Here is a 14556-nt window from a genome sequence, read left to right on the forward strand (position 1 = left end):
TCTGTACTCCGGTAAAGGAAACTTCTGTACTGTCAAATTATTTAAGTGGTGCTCTGATACACCAGTATTGTCAAACTCTATAAGCAGTTCACTAACTTTATCTATAATACCTCTTGCCGGCCGCGGTGGCCGAGTGATTCTAGGCGCCCCAGTCCGAAACCGCGCGACTGCTACTGTCGTAAGTTCGAATCCCGCCTCGGGCATGGATGTATGTGATGTCCTTAGGTTAGTTAGGTTTAAGTAGTTCTAAGTTCTAGGGGACTGATGACCTCAGATGTTAAGTCTCATAGTGCTCAGCGCCATTTGAACCATTTCGTCTAAAATCTCTTATTTTGATAAAGTGTGCTAATTCCTTTACCATTCGGATACCCTACGTCCTTTGAAGGTGGTTTCGTTGTTAAAGAGACTTCCTTTAAGCAGTGATACCTATCAACTGACTTCAGCCTATGGGAGGTGCAGCTCTAACACCAACTACGACAGGAATTTTCCCGTGAATGACCACGCAACCGACCACTACACTATCACCTATAAGCTTTGCGAATCTCCGGTTCCCATACCTATTGAGGCGCGAGCCACGCCTAGTGAAACACGACGTATTGATAGATTCATCTGGCACCACTTCAGCATGAGCCATGCCCTCTGCCATCAGTGCCTTCTAAACCCCATGTTAACACACCTAACAGGTGCATTAACCCCATGTAAATACACCTAACAGGCGCATTACAAAGAGGCCGATCACGCTACTGAAACAGTTGTACGAAGTACATATTTGTGCCAGCAGTTTTTTAGGTCACGACCTACATCATACTCCCCGCCCATGACAAGACTATTCCCCACCACCACCAACAGTCTCTATCTGACCCTCATCCGTAAAATTCCCAGATAATCCCCCTATGTTAATAGTCACCTGAGCCAACCCTGCAACAGGCTCCACAATGCTGGTGACCTGGTACTCACCCTCCAACACTTCTTGGAACTGCTGGCCCACACCACTGCCATGCGAACTACCTAGCAGCAGAACCTTCTGCTCTCTGTTACAATTTAAACTGACTTAGGTTCCCTAACTGCCGAGAACAGCTGCATGTTTCCTACATCTACAGCTACAAAAGGCTCTTCTTCACTCAACTCTGACAACTGGCCAACTCTATTATACGCAAAGTACAACGGTCCGAATATCTCCTCCTCCTAGCTGCCTTCTTACCAACTGCCAGTTCTCATTCCACAGCGCTCATCCTATCTCATACAGTCGGTGGCCGATTCAAAGAAATACGCGCAGCAACACCATACTCGGTGCACTCACACTCGCTCGCAATAGTAGCAGGATACAACATCTGATCAACAACTTAGACGATTTACTTCTGTTCCAGTTGTCAATTTCATCTCTTATTCTGTTTCTGTATCACCTTCACGCTATTTTTCAGTTCCCTCATCTTGAATTAATTGTATATTACGATTGTTAATGTAAGTCTAAAACGCTACCATCTGGTGAGCAAAATGTATGAGGCAGGCGAAATACCCCCAGACTTCAAGAAGAATATAATAATTCCAATCCCAAAGAAAGCAGGTGTTGAACGATGTGAAAATTACCGAACTATCAGTTTAATAAGTCACTGCTGCAAAATACTAACGCGAATTCTTTACAGACGAATGGAAAAACAGTTAGAAGCCGACATCGGGGAAAATCAGTTTGGATTCCATAAAAATGTTGGAACACGTGAGGCAATACTGACCCTACAGCTTATCTAAGAAGCTAGATTAAGGAAAGGCAAATATACGTTTCTAGCATTTGTAGACTTATAGCAAGCTTTTGACAATGTTGACTGGAATACTCTCTTTCAAATTCTGAAGGTGTCAGGAGTAAAATACAGGGAGCGAAAGGGTATTTACAATTTGTATAGAAACCAGATGACAGTTATAAGAGTCGAGGGACATGAAAGGGACGCATTGGTTGGGAAGGGAGTGAGACAGGGTTGTAGCCTCTTCCCGATGTTATTCAATCTGTATATGGAGCAAACAGTAAAGGAAACAAAAGAAAAATTCGAAGTAGGTATTAAAATCCATGGAGAAGAAATAAAAACTTTAAGGTTAGGTGATTACATAGTAATTCAGTCAGAGACAGCAAAGGACTTCGAAGAGCAGTTGAACGGAATGGACCGTGTCTTAAAAGGAGGATATAAGATGAACATCAACAAAAGCAAAACGACGATAATGGAATGTAGTCAAGCTAACTCGGGTGATGCTGAGGGAATTAGATAAGGATATTAGACAAAAAATGGTTCAAATGTATCTGAGCACTATGGGACTTAACATCTGAGGTCATCAGTCCCCTAGAACTTAGAACTACTTAAACCTAACTAACCTAAGGACATCACACACATCCATGCCCGAGACAGGATTCGAACCTGCGACCGTAACGATCGCGCGGGTCCAGACTGACGCGCCTAGAACCGCTCGGCCACACCGGCCAGCGAAATGAGACACTTAAAGTAGTAAAGAAGTTTTGTTATTTTGGGAGCAAAATAACTGATGATGGTCGAAGTAGAGAGGATATAAAATGTAGACTGGCAATGACAAGGAAAGCGTTTCTGAAGAAGAGAAGTTGGTAAACACCGAGTATACATTTTAAGTGTCAGGAAGTCGTTTCTGAAAGTATTTGTATGGAGTGTAGCCATGAATGGAAGTGAAACATGGACGATAAATAGTTTGATCAAGAAGACATTAGAAGCTTTCTAAATGTGATGCTACAGAAGAATGCTGAAGAATAGATGGGTAGATAACATAACTAATGAGGAGGTATTGAATAGAACTGAGGATGAGTGTGTGGCACAACTGGACTAGAAGAAGGGATCGGTTGGTAGGACATGTTCAGAAGCATCAAGGGATCACTGATTTAGTACTGGAGGGTAGTGTGGAGGTTAAAAATCGTAAAGGGAGACGAACAGATGAATACACTAAGCAGATTCAGAAAGATGTAGGCTGCAGCTCGTAGTGGGAGATGAAGCAGCTTGCACAGGATAGAGTAACACGGAGAGCTGCATCAAACGAGTCTCAGAACTGAAGACCACAACAACAACAAGTCATTTCTTGAAACTTCCTGGCAGATTAAAACTGTCTGCCGGACCGAGACTCGAACTCGGGACCTTTGCCTTTCGCGGGTAAGTTCTCTACCAACTGAGCTACCAAAGCACGACTCACGCCCCGTCCTCACAGCTGGTAGAGCACTTGCCCGTGAAAGGCAAAGGTCCCTAGTTCGAGTCTCGGTCCTTCACACAGTTTTAATCTGCCAGAAAGTTTCATATCAGCGCACACTCCGCTGCAGAGTGAAAATCTCATTCTGGAAATATCCCTAGGATGTGGCTAACCCCTGTCTCCGCAATATCCTTTGTTTCAGGAGTGTTAGTCTTGCATGGTTCGCAGGAGACCTTCTGTAAAGTTTGGAAGGTAGGAGATGAGGTACTGGCGGCAGTAAAGCTGTGAGGACGGGGTGTGAGTCGTGCTTGGGTAGCTCAGTTGGTAGAGCACTTTCCCGCGAAAGGCAAAGGTCCCGAGTTCGAGTCTCGGTCCGGCACACAGTTTTAATCTGCCAGGAAGTTTCATATCAGCGCACACTCCGCTGCAGAGTGAAAATCTCATTCTGAAGTCATTTCTTATATAGGCCATTAAGTTGTTAACCATATGCAAGGGGTTCCATTATTAAAATTTGAATTTTAAAACACTGTAGAAAGAGAACCAAAGCTTAGAATGACGTCAAATTTGAACAGCATATTATTGGCGCTGGGGAAACGTCATGGAACAAAAAAAACTATAATTTGACCAATAGATAGAGCTGTAAGAGTCAAAATATGCACACAAGCAGTGGCACGGCACATGACAGTTTCTCAGTTTGTGTCCGAGACGCTCCACATAAAATTCTTCATGAAGGATCGTGCGCTGCTGGTAGAGCTTTCTTACAAAAACGGTGTCTGTTCGCCTGTAGCCCTACACAAGTTCCGGTCTCTCAAGTGTACGAAGGAAGGCAATGGTCCGATGTCTACTAACATAAATTCGAAAAGACAGGTATCTTGAAGCGCAGTGTGGCAGAGGGAGGAAAACAGTCGAACCGACATCTGTCGAAGATGTGGCAACAACATTGCAGAAGGGGTCGAGCGATGATGTGGAAACACACAGTGCAGGGAAAATTACCAGAAAGTTGAGCACGCCCGCGTGCACAGCGCATAAAATCCTACGAAACATCCTGCATTGCTATTCTTGCTGACTTGCCAGGAACACAACCATTTGCTCTGGAATTTTTTGCTCACATGGAAGTGGACAATGAACGGCCGTGGAATATTCCCTGGACAGAGAAAGCTCATTTCCGTCTCCACGTACACGTCAGTACGCCGAAGTGCAGAATATGGACAACGGAAAATCAGAACACGTATCGACTCGTACAACTTCATTCTGCAAATGTGACCGCTTGGTGTGATTAACGGAGTGTTTTTCGAAAGAGAGTTTTGTTACCTGCACCTTCACCGGTACTGAGAGTCTGTTGCACTTCAGCGTCATTCTAACACTTCAACAGCGTGGTTGTGTGGATAGGATCATTTGTATGCAAGATGGCGCTCCTTCGCGCTCTGCACAGCCAGTGAAGACAATGCGGCAGAGCCATTTCGGACATGCTAGAGTTCGGTTTTTGACCCCAGTGTAATTAAAAAATTAGGTGTCATTTTGCTTTTTATGCGTTTTTTGGCCCCAAGACGAAAACCAACGTCATTTTTCTGTTCATGTAGTTTTTGGTCTCAGCACAGTTAGGAACCGATTCTTCCAATGGAACTGGTACGACCTTTACATAGTGTATGAGCGTACCTAACTGACAGTGCCACAACTCATTACTGCCAAACTCGTGCAGTCACGCACATTCAACTCACTGCGCCACCTACTAGTAAAATTATCGTTTATTTGCTTCTGACGTTTCCACCTGCGTTAGTGATATGCCGCCCAAATTTGAGGTATTTTGAGCACTCACACAGTGTCAATGTGTTTTTTTTTCACAGTTCTGTACTGCATGACACTTTCAGTTATGTTACCGGTCCATTGTCCACTTAGAAAGGTGACATTTCCTCCATGTTTGCACTCTAGATGTTTACTTTCCAATGTTGTTCATCAGTACTGTACCGTCATCAACGACGATAGTCAGTTCAATTGTGAAGGCGGTCTCCTAAGCCGAAAACCGGTTAAACAAATAGATTAATTTCATGGAATATCCATAACATTGTGTTTTAATTTATAAAACCTGTATTTTCAACTGAAAGCTGATCTCCTTACTTTCCTATTTTAAGAACGTATATCAGCCATCGCTCCAAGAACAGACATGACAGATAAAATTATGTTCGCTACAGTTACAGTCGTCCATCTTAGCCACTAAGAAATTTCCCACAAGATGAGAGCAAAGACCGAGCCACTAAAGCTGTGCAGTAACACCGTGATTTGGTATGCGCTTCAGGCACGCAAGCGCAGGCGCTGCCTGCCCTGGTGAGAGGCGCAATCACCCTCCACCGCGCGCCTCCTGAACCGCAGGTGGCTGACAAAACGGGGAATCCCAAGTCTCCCTTTGTGGGGCCACGCCAGGGGCTGCTCGCAGACGTACTGCCATTGTTCTGCTCCCCACAGGATCGGCACAGGCGACAAAGCGCCGCTGCAGGATTCCGCAACCTTGTTACGGACCCCGGATTGTCTGCAATTTCCGCCTCCAGAAGCTCATAGGGCACCCCTCAGGCGCTCCTTCGGCAAACCGGAGCCTTACTTCTGCTTTCGGTTCCATCGTGTCTTCAGTAGCCCCTATTGTGGTTTACTATTGATTTGGTTTTATGAGATCCGAGAATTTTCTCACTCTTACTTCGAAGCAAAGATAAGCATTTCAAATTATTTCTGAATTTAAACACTTCAAGACATTGTGAGATATCGATCTTTGGTTAGGATCGGTCCTCCTTGTGCCTTGCGTATCTGTGCACGTCGATGGGACCATGTGTGTGTGTCTGTGTGTGCGTGTGTGTGTGTGTGTGTGTGTGTGTGTGAGTGAGTGCGCGCGTGCGTGTGTGCGTGTGTGTGTGAGCGCATGGTTGTGTATATGTGAGAGTTTATGGAGGAGCGGTGGGTTAAAGGAATATTTAGATATACGAAGCCACAAATAAAGAGAGAAAGAGAGAGACAAAGAGAGCTTGCAAAGTGGGTGCAAAATGGGGAATTTGCGTGCAAATCCGTAACACTAAGGCCTTTATGCGAAAACAAGAGTTGGTTAAATCTAAGTCATGCTGTATTTTCCACTGATTAGATCAACTATGCGTTGTGAGAACGAAGTACATTGCATCTGTACACATATCTAGACATTTTCAATAGAGAATTTAGTGGAAATGGCACCGATTTAGAAACATATTTTTTGCGTGCCAGCACTTGATTTCAGTTGATATACATTCCTGACTGAAGTTCAGCTATTTCATTATTTTAAACATAGCTGCGTAACAGCAACGGTTCCACGTAATTAGATTAAAAACAGCCGACCAGTTGCAAAGGATTGTTTTTCAAACATTTGAGTTTTTCCTCAGTTGAAACTTATCGTCTACCGGTCTTCTAAAGGTAAAACGTTGAATTGTACTACAAAATTACATATTGAATATATTATTTTTATAGTATTATTTTGCCTGTTGCACTGATTCGAGCATACATAACTTTAAGTAAAGCTAGGCACAGTAAAAATGTCACTAACCGCTGACGCTGTTGGCTCATCAGCAGCTTCCGGTACTGAAGAAGGAATCGTAAGTAAATTCGTTTAAGATATTAAGAACCGCTCAAATTTTTGTTGAGATTATATATAATCGGCTGATGTAAGTGATGAGGCACTGAGTGGAAACGGAAATCGTTTTTACAAAGGTAAGTAACAAACAACTGATTTCCTCTCTTTGTTTTTTGGCCGTCCTGTGATTCCAAATAACAATTTCGATGCTTTTCATTGCTTCTGGAATAACAAGAAACTATAAAATCATAAGCGTGATCAAAATTTTGTGGTTACGAGTCCTACCTTTTTCCCATTAACAAGAAGTAGGCACCTCTTTTAGGGAGATATCATGTAGAGCGAAAGATCGTACGTGATTTTCTTCCTCCCTCAACACATATCTGAACTATTTATTTTGCAGTTCGTTAATTTTTCCTCCTACAGGAAGTATGTCAAGTTCTTTCAGATGCACTTATTTCTTGCAACGTCCCTTCTGAAATGGTTCTTAATAGCATAGAGGAATCTCATTCCCATTAATTTCATGTGGGATACCTCTCTGCATTTTAACATCCATAGATCACTCTTACGTAACACAGCCGGTAGAGCCATTGTCTTGAAGAACTTTGTTCATGTTTCTCTTCTGCACTAGCCGCATAGTCCTACGTACTGTGCCGGAAACTTAAGATTACATATCAGTCTTAAATTCAATGTCCAGGTTATAATTGTATGTGACGCTACAACCGAGTGTGTGATGGGTGTGGCTTGTTCTAATATTACATAATTGATATTTAATTTCACTGAATATGGTTTCTTCCTTCCAGATAACATTTTTGTTTTTGTCATGCAGATTTTAAAGTTATGTCTTTCTCAAGTCTTATTTAGGAGCTGAATGGATTTCTGCAGGTCATCTGATGTAGAATCTAAAATTGCCTGCTCATCTACGGATGAGAGGATGTTCACTACCCTCTAATAAAATATCTAATTCCTATTCAGTTCTTTTAAAAATACAGACTCCAACTATATCGTCAGTGTGTGGAGTGAAGAACGCTGCTGTTAGGCTGCAGAGTGATCTAATCCCATAGGTCTATTACTATGCATTCATCAACCTCAACAATATTATCTGCTAAAATAACTGCGCATGTGTAAAAGCATTTTAGAACATTTGCGATATGATTTGGAATTCCATTCTCGGGAAGCATTTCCCAGAGATTTCCTCTTAAAACCCTACCGAACGATCTCTCCTGATGAATGAATCCAGTATATACGCAAACTACCTTTTCCGGGGAATTTTTGTCTTTGTCCAATAGGAGCTCTCAGATTTTCTTCTGGTGCACAAAAGAAACTTACAGTACTATGGAAATAGTAAGTGCAAATGGAAAAGTAAGAGAATATTGACAATATTTCACGTTAATGACCATTCATCAAGTAATAAAAGTGTGAAACCACCAGTATCTAATTAATTTAACTGTTATCCCTAAACATAGCTATATATGTAGACAATATTTGTAGGCTATATGAAGGCATTTGACTGAATGCGTAGAGCATATCTCCAGAGAATAATGATAGAAGAGCACACCAATCAGTCCGACTCGTATTGAAAAATATGTATAAAAATGAAACAATAAAGACTGAAATTGACTCCTCTTACGGAAATGTAAATTTTTCATTCACCCTGTCTTAGGGTGGGGTTGGGTTGGGTTGTTTGGAGGAAGAGACCAAACAGTGAGGTCATCGGTCTCATCGCATTAGGGAAGGACGGGGAAGGAAGTCAGCCGTGCCCTTTCAAAGGAACCATCCCCGCATTTGCCTATAGCGATTTAGGGAAATCACTGAAAACCTAAATCAGGATGGTCGGACGCGGGATTGAACCGTCGTCCTCCCGAATGCGAGTCCAGTGTGCTAACCACTGCGCCACCTCGCTCGGTCACCCTGTTTTAAAATATAATATGAAGAACTTCATTATTCACTGATGATCAGTTAATTATATGAGATGACTAGCATACACAGCTTTTAAAAGCAGCTGAAATTACAATCCAGTTTGGTTTATACTAGCCTTTTCCCCATGGCTCCATCTGCATATGTCTTCGTTACATATACTGAACACACCTACTTCCCCTTTTTGTCCCCACGCTTCTTCTGCCTTTCCGCCTCATCCTCCCACCTATATATACCTCTTCCTCCCCTTCATATACTCCACGTCCCTCTCTGACCATATCTTCCTGCACGCTCCCTCTGACCAAATAACCTCCTAATACACTCTTTTTTCTTACATACTTCACCCTCTTCGTTTTCCGTTTTCCATATACACAATACGCCCTCTACACGTTCCATCTGCCTACTGCATCACCTCCTCCTCCATTCTGTCTGTCCATTTCCACCTCTTGTTGGTCTATTGGAACTAGGACGTTGTTAACCCCACCATGCTGATAACTATGACGGTTCCTGTGTCATGTTTGATTGAAATCGATCTGGCGGTATGGGCAGATATCCTGGACAAAAACACATTCATACGCTATCCTTTATATATGTAACAGATAACAGATGAAAAATTGCGACAGTAAAAGTAATAACATTTAATTTAATGAAAGAATTAAGCTATAAACATGCCATTTATTACAACTGAACAAGTAAAAACGGTCTTGTAAATAAAATGAGTCATCTAGATACAGTTATAAAACTTGTAAAAGTACAAAATAGTTTTATGACACTGTAAACGGCACCTTAAAGAAGTTAGTTGATGAGAGAAAATAAACCCTTTTTAAGTACGGTTGTCCCTGTGCTCCTCTGCAGTCGAGACCATGATCCTCACCAAACGACAAAGAAAGAATATTCATTTGTCTTACATGACATTTCGCAAATCTGTGAAAAAATGTATAAAATTAGTTAAAATGTGAACATATCAGAAAAAAGTTGAAAGCTGAACCAAGATATGGTATAACAGATGGACTAGAGGAACTTAAGGAAAACTGAAGTAAAATGTAGAAAGAATATGTTAGTGGCTGTTACTAATACAGGCCAAGAAATATGTACTACGCAGGAAAATAAATGTTGTAAGTTCCAGAAAGGGATTGCTTGAAAAAAACAAACCCATGAAAATGGAACAGGAGTCCAAACTTCCAAGAGTGAAAATTTTGATGACGAATACCATGAGACTAATGATCTCACAATAACACATCACATTGAAGTACAATATGCAATACTTTTTTTGGTTATCATCAGGTAATAGTGGTCGCAAGGTACAGTGGCATTCCGTAATTGGTAGTATCGACTGTCATTCTGGAAGAGTAACAACTCTTCATAAAGCGCTGAATTGTATTCATTCTGATTCGTTCAGAGACAAAATCTGATCCTATTTCTTACTTCCACACCATATTCTGCCGCCTTAGTACTCCCGTGTGCACGTTTCCCTTCGACAGCAGGCAGCAAATAACTTTCTTCGCATGGTGCCTATATTTACGTATTTCCGCAGCAGGGAAATCCAGAAACGTGAACGGCAGCTAAATAAGATTGCTGAAACCACATTTTATAGAACAAACAGACTTGGCTATTTCAACAAAGAATGCGTTTCTCTTTTCGTAAATAACCTAAAGCTGTAGAAAAAGTGTGGTGACTGCAGAAACAACGTCAGTCCGCGACTCATATGTTTTCTTCTTCGTTCACACACCTGAGTCCTTCTCGTCTATGACGCTAGTTAAGGAAGTCAGCACTGCCCGGGTATTTATCTGCAGCTGTAACAGAGACATCGTACACGTGGAATTTAATTCTGACTTTATTTGGAGTTGTGCTCTACGGTAATTTTGGTACAGTACATAAATTACGTATTAAATTTAAGATTACTGGCAGTAATGCTAGCATTGGAAGGGAGAGAAACATAAATGAGTGTTGAGAGAAACTGAGAGCTTCTTTGTTTTGCACATAATTAGAACTGCACATTGTTCAGAGATAGTCCACTGTGTACTTTGTATCCTTAAAAACTATAAAATGCATTTCATAAGTAATTAAAATTAGTTGATCGCATATTTCTGCACTTTTATACAATCAAAACAATTACGTTTCATGCAACAGCAGGTTATAAGCATGTGCATAAAATATTTATATAATCATTATTGTTATTTTTTACTAAATAAAATGTTCTTCATCATGATGAAAAGCAAGCGTTTCCTGTTGCTACTGACAAGTGCGAAAGTTTTTTTTATTAAAACAGAAACGTATATAACTTCGACGAAGTATTGAATCGGTGTTTGACGTTTTCATTTCGGAATTTTTAACTGCACTCTTTTTTTTGAGGAAACTGTGTTTTCTGGGGCTGTATGATAAATATGAATATTTTTCTCCACAACATCCCTCCGTTTCACGTTAAAAATCAACAATTTTCGAATAAAATCTGAATTAAACACTGACGGTCTCAATTTTGCTGTGTTTAATTTTAGGTAACAGAAAGGAGCATAATTACGAAGACAAAAATGTACCATAGGTTATGTGGCTTTCTTCACATATCAAAAAATGTTTTGCATCAATTCGGTTCCGAAGGTTCCGGAACCTGCACAGAAAACTGAAATAGAGATCAACATAAACATCATTTCCGCCTTTTTTATTGCTCATGAAAGCCACACATTGCATGTTGTACCACCCATACAGCGAGACCTTCAGAGGTGGTGGTCCAGATAGCGGTAAACACCGGTACCTGTAATACCCAGTAGCACGTCCTTTTGCATTAATGCATGTCTGTATTCGCCGTGGCATACTGTCCACAAGTTCGTCAAGGCACTGTTAGTTCAGATTGTCCCACTCCTCAATGACATTTCGGTGTAGATTCTTCAGAGTGGTTGATGGGTCACGTCGTCCATAAACAGCCCTTTTCAATCTATCCCAGGCATGTGGGATAGGAGTCATGTCTGGAGAACATGCTGGCCACTCTAGTCGAGCGATGCCGATATGGTTGCACTGTCGGTCGGAGGATGGCATTCACATATCGTAAAGCCGTTTCGGCACCTTCCAAGACCACCAGCGGGGTACGTCGGCCCCACGTAATGACACCCCAAAACAGCAGGGAACCTCCACCTTGCTGCACTCGCTGGACAGTGTGCCTCCAAACACGTCTCCGACGATTATCTGGTTGAAGACATATGCGACACTCATCGGTGAACAGAACTTGATGCCAATCCTGAGCGGTCCATTCGGCATGTTGTTGGGCCCACTTGTACCGTGGTGTCGTGGTTGCAAAGATGGACCTCGCCATTGACGTCGGGAGTGAAGCTGAGTATCACGCAGCCTATTGCGCGCAGTTTGAGTTATAACACGACGTTCTGTGGCTGCACGAAAAGCATTATTCAACGTGGTGGCGTTGCTGTCAGGGTTCTTCCGAGCCGTAATCCATAGGTAGCGGTCATCCACTACAGTAGTAGTCCTTGGACGGCCTGAGCGAGGCATGTCATCGACGGTTCCTGTCTCTCTGTATCTCCTCCACGTCCGAACAACAATGCTTTGCTGCACTTCGAGACGCCTGGACACTTCCCTTGTTGAGAGTTCTTCCTGGCACAAAGTAACAATGCGGACGCGATCGAACCGCAGTATTGACTGTGTTGGGATGGTTAAACTACAGACAACAGGAGCCATGTACCTCCTTCCTGGTGCAATGACTGGAACTGATCGGCTATTGGACCCGCTACCATCTAATGGGCGCTGCTCATGCAGGGTTGTTCACATATTTGGGCAGATTTGCTGACACCTCTGAACAGTCAAAGGGACTGTGTCTGTGATACAATATCCCCATCAACGTCTATCTTCAGGAGTGATGCAAAACTTTTTTTGATGTGTGTATATATCCTCACTCATGTCTGTGTCTAGGAGAATCTAGTAAGACACTGATCACATATGCAAACAAAGCCATCGAGGTGAAGTAACTCCAAATAAATATGCAACATACCTGACGTACAGATAACGCGGTTACGATCCTAACTGATTAAGGCTACTAGGAAAACTACGGCAGTGGTGCTCGCATACTTACGACAGTCTATGGTCGCCTATGGTAGTTTTACAATTCTATTTATAGCGTTTCTTTGTATACAAGGTTTAGGCTCCTATGATTGGGAAAATGAATGAAGAGCTTGTTTCCCTCACCAATTTCGGAGAGAGTAACTTTATGTGTCTTTGAGTGGGTTCCGAGGAGCGAGATAATGCAGAAAGCTCTGATCGGAGTTACGTCTTGCCTCGTTTTCGGAAAGTGTTTATAAAGAACGAATTTAAACTCGACCTTTTCGTGCTGCTGCAAATCTCATCTCACGATATTAATTCGATTCTTGAGACCGCACAGTCCTCAATCTTTTAGCCGTGTTCGACCGTTTATTTGAACGAAATGAAAATGTGATGACTTGGCAATGAATGAACAAAGCAAATAAATAAATAAATAAATAAATAAAAATGCGCAAGAGAAATCAGTAAATTCGTATAACCTAGCCAAGTAAGTTCGCTATTAGTTTGTATTCCTAAAGATTAGATTGCCGCGCTTAATTCTGTTACTGACACGAACTTCGAAAATGCATCAGTCACTGTGACAATAAAAGAAAACTGTCGGCACCATGTATTGCTTCTGTTGTGTACTGCGATGCTAAGAGCGTCACATGTTGCTTCTTTGGTGTACTACGTCATGATAATTAAACATTAGAACGACTAAGCTGAGCACACGATCTTAGATGAAACATTAAATTATCATAACTTTTCTTCCGTGTTCCGCTTTTGATGACAAAGCCCATACGTTGACCCAAGCTTTGCTCAAATTACCTGTGAAAACCTGTTTAAAATTCGTCCAGTAGTTTTCGAGATTGGAGTGTTCAAACACACAGACAGATACGATAGTTTTGGTGAAAATTGTAAATAACGATATCGTTTTTTCCTTGTGCGAATTTGATTAAATAATGCCTATACGTTGCCCCCAAGTTACGCTCACGTTACCTGGATGACCTTACAGTTTTATTACTAGCGCAGAAGGTAGATGACAACAGAGAAACGAGCAGATGAAGTTTTTAACATGTTGCTTTCATATTTCTTTCCCTTTTTCTGATAGTTTTCCTCAGCAAAATTATAAAGTGAACGATACGACTTTTTCTTGTTCAATAATTCTCTTTGTATTCTTCGACGTACGTACAAATGTGTTTTTACTACTTCCACATGTGTGACTCGCCGCTGATACCCTCTCTAATCCAGTATGAAGGCCAGTGCCCTGCCGACTGTAAAGTATAACAAGCTCTCAGTACATTTAAGTGCAGCATCCATCGAATGCAATTCAGCGGCTTTGTTGAGGACGTGAGTGTCACCCCTCGTACCAGACGGCTGGTGAGACAGCTCCCCTCCCCTCCCCGCCCCACTTTGCCAGTGGTTGTGCTCGCCTCCCTCCCCGCACAACCGAGACAAAGGAGCCGCAAACGTCGTTACCACACAAAGTCTCCCCGCTGCGATTCCTCTCCGCCTTTGTCCTCGGGAATAAACGGACTTCCGCCGGCTTAGAAAGCCATACCAATAAGAACGCCTGATTGTCTCTTCGGCCACTTGCCCTTTGTCCTGCTATCAAGTTTTGGGGGCAGAAGTTAATCCTGGAAAGACTGAGGAATATTGTTTTCTGCGCACGCCGGCAATGCATCGACGCGAAGCTCCACCGAGACGTGGAATAATCAATATGGTCTGATTGTTCACCACCTAGGTATATTTCGGGGCCTTCGTTCATATAGTTGCGAAAGACCTACTTAAAAAGTAGGAAAAGTATTCAACGAGATAGCGTTTCACAATCGAAAAGCAGTGGTCGTTGTTTTGAT

Source organism: Schistocerca cancellata, chromosome 2 (genome assembly GCF_023864275.1).
Source record: "Schistocerca cancellata isolate TAMUIC-IGC-003103 chromosome 2, iqSchCanc2.1, whole genome shotgun sequence".
NCBI lineage: Eukaryota > Metazoa > Arthropoda > Insecta > Orthoptera > Acrididae > Schistocerca > Schistocerca cancellata.